The following is a 7,287-nucleotide window of genomic DNA, read 5'->3' as shown; positions in this document are numbered from 1 at the left end:
CTCCACCTCCTTTGATTACATTCTAGAATGGATGTAACTTAATCCTTGTTGGGCAACTCCAGGAAAGGCATGTGAATTCTGATTCTGCATTCACAACATTGTATTAGTGTTAGTCTGCAACATCATGAGATAGCTGGGAAGATAAAATGAGATAACTCTACTGCAAGCTACATTTCCATATTGCAGCTTTCCACACTGCCCATTTCTCTTTTCTTTTTTTAATTGCTTCTCTTCTCTATGGGATGGATGATCCAGAGCTTGAATGGAGCAAGCCGGTCTCAGACTTTGCAATTCAACATTTTTCTACCTCAGATTCTTACATGTCCAAGAACAAGGAGCCCAAAACATGCCTTTGCAGGAGGATCCATTTCTCTTTTCATTCATTTTTATACACACACCTAACACACAAATAATTAACCCGCCTTTTCACCAAAGAATTGTTGAGAATATATTTACTGTATGATAGAAGGAATGTTTTTTACTAGCTTCCTGTATTAGAGTATTAACGAATTTTTTTCAGCCCTGCCTTATCTCTTACAGTACAGAATCAGACAAGGGGAAAGATAATATGTGGGAATAAAGGTGTTATGGAACCATTATATGTGCTTTCATGGACAGTAAACTGCCTTGTTTAGTAAGGTGGCTGCAGCAATGTGTATAGCACATAAAGACCTATATTGTCTTCTGACTTAGGTACTGTTTGACATTTAATATTTGTTGATATATCAAAGACAGACAACCAATTCAATCCAAGAAAAAAATCTTTTCTTTCTACAACAAACAAATAAAAGACAAAACTAAAAGAGAAAAAAGGTTGTTTTAAATTGACCATGGAGGTTAAATAAAGGGACATTCAAAGACTAAATTAAAAAAAAAACTGCCTTCCTACAAAGGAACTAACAAAATAAAACCACTATGATCTAAGGGTGTTAAAGACTTTATATTTTGGAAAACTAACACTGCACAAAAGATGCTAATATAATCATGACCGTGTATTTTGTTCTCAAGTCGAGGTTTTTGTTTGTTTCTTCGAGAACAGGCTTTCTCTGTGTAGCCTTGGCTGTTACGGAACTTGCTCTGTCAAGCAGGTTGGCCTTGAACTCATGAGATCCACCTGCCTCTGCCTCCTGAGTGCTGGGATTAAAGGAGTGCTGCCACAGACAAGACAAGCAGGGTTTGGAAACTCGTTATTTATCTCTGTGAAGTGATACCAATTTACTTTGGGTGTATGACACTTCTGGAAGAAATTATGTAGCTATGCAGCAATGGTAACATCACTAGAAGAGGACCAGCAAATGTATAGCAGTTGTTTCTTCCATTAAAAGGGGAATAACACATGATCCAATGAATATTAGTAACTTAAACCTATCGGAATTTTGGTTTGTGTATGATTTAGAACTCAGTTTTAATAAAAAGAAAGATATTAGCACATTATCTTAAGACATGTCAGGACACCAGAGGTCAGCTTTGTCAATTCTTCAAGCAGGGCACAATGGAAAGTATAATCAGCCATGTTTATGCGTAGTTAGTAGAATTCTCTACATGAACTAAAACACAACTCCACCTCATTCAATGTAGGTAGGTTAGGGGACAAACTGTGGTCAACTACTGTTTCTGAGCAAACGTATCTTAGAGCCTGCAGCACCGGTGACCTGAAGAGCCTGGACTATTAAGCAAGTTGAAGGAAATGCTACCAATGCAAGGATCCCTACAGCCCCGTCCATCTTACACCATCTATTATCCAGCTATTTGCTGAGGTGCAAAGCAAGTGGACATTAGACCAACAACTGGAAGAAGTAGAAAGAGGACTGATACAACCGGTGGGTGGTAAGATAACGAAGCGGCAGCTTTCCTGGCAAAGGCATTAAGCCAGTTGCTTAATGTTGCTGTGAGATAATAAATATCTATGAAAAATGACCATCTGTCAGTCTACTCGACTAGGGGAGAAGTGGAAATAAGAAGTCTAAATGCTGCCCAAAAGAAATAACTGATATCAGGGGGGAGCAAGAGTCTACATTGTTTTCGTTAACTGTCTCGTTTAACTTTTTCAGCCTCACGTCGTCGGTGCTATCAGGTGTAGTTGTACGGATATTCAACTCTTGATAGGTGAAATGGAAAAGCAGAAGACTTTAACTTGCTTAAGATCTCGTGGAGAGTAAACAATGGAGTTTGAGTTGAAAGTTAGAAAGCCTACCATCAGAATCTGTGTTGTTGTGTAGTACAGCCCTTAAAAAGCACAGCAAATGACTGTCACTAAGATCCCATCTATGGTACCATGTGATGTTATCATTGCTATGGCTACTTTAGACACCCTAGGGATAATGTGTGAAAATAATACAGCCTATTTTTAGTGTCGTAGGTTGAAAAAAAATCTACTTAAAGGATAATGCAAAATGGCTGAGTCAAGCTTTCCTCCACTCTAAACACAGCAGCTAATTTTCACTTGTGTATAAAATTATGCAATCACTGGAGGTCCAAGTCTTGTATTCTTCAATTCTCAAAGCTGATCAATCAACTTTTGTTTCCCCATTTCTTTTAGCTACAGATCCTTTCCCACTTTCATTCCGATTACCAACTGAAGCCAGTCAAACCCACGTGTCAGCTGCACTTTCCAAGGCTCTACTTCTGTCTGTCCCTCTTTCAGGCAATCTTGCCTCCACTATTACTACAGAAACTGGCCATCTGGTGTGGGTCCCATGAAGTCCCTACTACTACAATGCCTACGCTTTTAGCCATATGGTCACCCACCTTCCCCATCTTCACTGAAAAGACAAGTTTTCTTCTGTCACGAATTAAATTAGCTCTGTTCTGGGTTCCATCTTCTTCAATTTCTTCAAATACCTTGACACATTAATTTTCCATTTTGTCTCTTGTCACGGCGGATTATGGCAGATTTGTCAAGCATATTGCTGTAGCTTCCACAGCCTCTTACGAGGGAGAGTGAGTGACTCATGATCTCTACAAAGGGCAGCTATGCTTTGTACTGTGTGTACTCCGCCTGATTATAGATCAGCAGAGGAATAGGTCCCTTGAGGGACAGCCAGTTTACACACTGATCAGAGAATTAAGACATGACTTGACATGAAAACATAGTTTCTCATCCTACTAAATCCCACTACTGTAGGAATTGACAGTCTATATGGGACATGGGGAGATTTTATTATTATTAAATAAGCTATAAAATTTTCTCCGTGACCAGTTTGTGGAAGAAGCATTTACTTAATGTTCTGTGGAAATAAATACATAATACACAACTGCTGGAGTGCTCAGTGCAGGAAAAACGTCAAACATGAATACTAATAAAACACAATTTACAGCACCCACTTATGTGGGTTATAAGTATCTGTCATTAACCCCAAAGTGTAGGTTCTAAGATTCCGAAGTTTTCAGATAAGGAAACAAAAGCTCGGAGAGTTTAGATAATATATCAATGTCCTCAGTTAGTGAGTCACAGAGTTTGGGCTCTGTTTTCAGATCAATGTCGTCAGTTAGTGAGTCATGGAGTTTGGACTTTGTTTCCAGAGCTTGTGGGTTCTTTGTCCTCTTCAGAAGATACCTAGCCTTTCCCTTTTCAAAACATTTCACAGCTCAGTTTTATCCTTGTCAGAGTACCATGACGTTGAAAAGATACCGATTGGCTTTACCTAAGATTATAAAACAGAATAAACTTAAGAGATAATCAGGAGGGAAATAATACTCAGCTAGGGGCAAATTTAGTGTATATAAGTTATTTGAGTATATCCTAGGCTCTGTATGTAGTTCTAGCAGGGTCACTATGGACTGACTAACCAGGAAGAGGTAGCTTGGTAGCAACTGAGGATGCAAGAGCCTGCAAAGTGATCATTTCTTTCCAAGGTGATCATTAGTAAACACATGTGCTAGACAAACTATAGTTCTATCTGGAATAAGCATTTGCTGAATGAATACCAAGAAATATCTGACAGATTAATATCCTAAATGTACAAAGGACTCAAAAAAACTAAACAAGAAAATAATTTAATCCAAAAAAAAAATGGCTAAGATACTCTATGGCTCTTGTGAGGAGCATCGTCAGCCCAAGTGGTAAAGCTTCATTTAAGGTATTTGTGTGTGTGTGCGCACATGTATTAGATATAATTTTACATAAATAACAATGATTCCTGGAGACTTTATAAGACATCACTAATGGTATTTGTTCCTTATTTGCTCCTCTTCTTCTATATTGACCTCCCTATTCTCCTCTATGGAAGAAGCCCCCTTCAGATTACCTATATCCTGCCACAATCATCCCCATTACTAGGCCTGGGAAATCTCCATTTGAGTTGTTTGTCAGGGTACTCCAAGTGACCTCCAGAACAATACAGACCATTGCTGTTGTCCTTGGTTACCTCTCAAAGGTTGACGTTACATCCCTAAAGCTGAAGGCTCTACACACTGGAGATGGAACCCAGAAGATTGATTCTGAGTAAATGCCATAGGACAGAAAATGCTATTTATGATGCCAAGGGAGGGATGCAATCAACAATGCTACCCAGCTGTGATGCCTAGGAACCACAACATTGTCCAGCCTGGCAAGATATCCCTAATGATGGAAGAATGGTACTCATATCTTGTTGGTAACCCTGACTGTCTAATTGGGAGTAAGGCCCACTCAAAAAGAGAGAAATAATGTCTGGTACTTTCTAGAAACTTTGCCAAATACCTGGGGCTAGTGAGGTCATGGATCTTAAGGCAAACCCACTATCATCACCATACTAGACCAGCATAATTCCTAACTGCATCCTAAAACTCAAGCCCATAGATAAAACACAGCTTTTACCCCTCCAGAAAAAGAAGTTTCTCTTGCAGAAAATAGAGACCATTTCAGAAAGCAACAATTGGTCATAACGCTGTGATCATGGGGAGTCCCAAAGGATACATCTACAACAAAACCTTCACCTAAAGCTCAGAGAACACTGCAGAAGAGGTGGGCAGAAAGACTGTAAGAGCCAGGTGACCAAGAAGTCTGCTGTGAGAATGCATCTCCTGGAAATGACAGGGGAGGTACACCCACAACACCTCAACAACATGGCTGCCGATGAAAGATCTGAACAATGACATCACCAATAAACATCCTAACACAGACAGAAGAAGGAAATCATGGGTCACCGCCCCTAAACAAAGAACTCCAGACAGCTAATGACGGTTGAGGGAGAAGAATCAATCTCTCCTTGGTATGAGCGCCCTAATTGTTTATCCAATACCAAATGGTCAGCCCTGAAATCACATATACATAAGCAACACTAATGGGACTTGGCAGGTGGTATTTATATATTTATTTATTTTTTTTAATATTTATTTATTATGTATACAATATTCTGCTTCCATGTGTGCCTGCAGGCCAGAAGAGGGCGCCAGATCTCATTACAGATGGTTGTGAGCCACCATGTGGTTGCTGGGAATTGAACTCAGGACCTTTGGAAGAGCAGGCAATGCTCTTAACCGCTGAGCCATCTCTCCAGCCCCTAATATATTTATTTTTATGCATATATGTGTTTATGTATATATAAGAATAACCAAAGAAAAAGAGGCCATCAGCTTAAGAGGGTCTTGTAGGAGACATGGAAGGAGTTGGAGGGAGAAAAGGGGAAGAGATGTAACTGTATTTTAATTAAAAATGAAAAAAAAAGCCAGGTAATGGTGGCACATGCCTGTAATTCCAGCACTTGGGATGCAGAGGCAGGAGGATCTCTGTAAGTTTGAGGGCAGCCTGGTCTATAGAGTGAGTTCCAGGACAGCTAAGGCTACACCGAGAAACCCTGTCTCATAGGTGTGTGTGGGGGGAGTAATAAGAAAAAAATAACAGGTCAAGAAAATGGATAAAGTTCTCAAAAGAAGAAATATAAATTGTCAATGAGTATTTTCAAAAGTCTTCAACATCCTTAGTGACCAGAGAATGTGAATTAAAACTACTTTGATTTTCCATCACCCCCTCCATCAGAATGACTAGTATCAATAAGATACATGACAACAAATGTTGGTAAGGGTGAAGGAAAAGAGAATCCTGTGTTAGGGTTGGTTGGAGTGTAAAGAGCTGTAGCTACTATGTAAGTCAGCATTTCCAGAAAGGCTGCGATACAGAACTTCTGTACATCCCAGCTTTGTCATTCAGATACACACCCAAAGGGTCTACATCCCACTACAGAGATGCTTGCTCAGCTATGTCATTCAGAAATACACCCAAAGGGGTCTACATCCCACTACAGAGATGCTTGCTCAGCTATGTCATTCAGAAATACACCCAAAGGGGTCTACATCCCACTACAGAGATGCTTGCTCAGCTATGTCATTCAGAAACACACCCAAAGGGGTCTACATCCCACTACAGAGATGCTTGCTCAGCCATGCTTACTATAGCTCTACTCACAACTAGAAAAAAATCGGCCTAGATGTCCATCAACGGATGAATAATCCAAATAAATATTCTGTATTATATAATACATATACTGTATTATAATTTATATATACTAATAAATATCTATATATATATATGGAATTCTACTCAGTCATACAGAAAAATGAAACTTTTAGGAAACCAATAGAACTGGGCAATACTGAGGTGGCCCAGGCTTAGAAAAGCTAACACCCTACGTTCGCTCTGATTTTCAGACTTTAGTTTTTGGTGTATATCTGTGTGAGTGTGTGTAGACACTGGGAAACTAAAAGGGGGCCATGAGGAGCAGAGGAAGCTTTACTAAGGGTGAGGGGCCGGCAAGGTACTAGGAGAGATCTAGAAAGGAAGGAGGAATACTGGAGAAAGGTCTAAGTGAGTGTTTTGAGCTGGGAGATGGAGAGAGAGAGAACTACAGCCTAAACTAAGTACGTGTGAAAACGCCACAAGGAAACCTACGACTCTGTAAACCATAAAATTACAGCAATTGAAAAAAATGTGTCATATTGAAAAAAAACAACCAAACAAGCACCTTAGACTATAAAGCATAAGGCTTAAAACTCAGTAAATGCTAATTTAAGTAACCTTCTATGAAAAAATAAGACTGACCGTGAATTTTTAGTCTCTTGAGAGCCTACAAAATGACAGGTCACAAGGAGCACACTTGTCTCAGAATTCTTACACAGCAAGTCTTAAATTTTCAGCATTCAAGTTGGACTCTATTCTTGATTTTGTAGCATTTTCTTCTTGTTAGAACTAGAGAGGAGATACTTAACTGAAAGATTAAAGATGGTGGCGGTGTCTTTAAGGGAAACCATCACTTGCAAACTGTGGTCCAACTTTCTTAAGTTTGGATCATCACATGGTTTACCGCTTCT

General features: G+C 39.5%; 1 non-coding gene across 1 annotated transcript; it reads right to left on the bottom strand.

Moving 5' to 3' along the window:
- Positions 1-233: 233 nt before the first annotated feature.
- On the bottom strand, positions 234-363 carry LOC121454843. The gene has a single exon (XR_005975358.1). It is a non-coding gene; the product is annotated as a small nucleolar RNA SNORA38 (small nucleolar RNA).
- Between the last annotated feature and the right edge of the window lie 6,924 nt (positions 364-7,287).

Source organism: Microtus oregoni, unplaced genomic scaffold (genome assembly GCF_018167655.1).
Source record: "Microtus oregoni isolate MIOR12 unplaced genomic scaffold, Mior012 000012F_ref0000307, whole genome shotgun sequence".
NCBI lineage: Eukaryota > Metazoa > Chordata > Mammalia > Rodentia > Cricetidae > Microtus > Microtus oregoni.
This window is presented reverse-complemented; position numbering and strand designations above follow the sequence as displayed.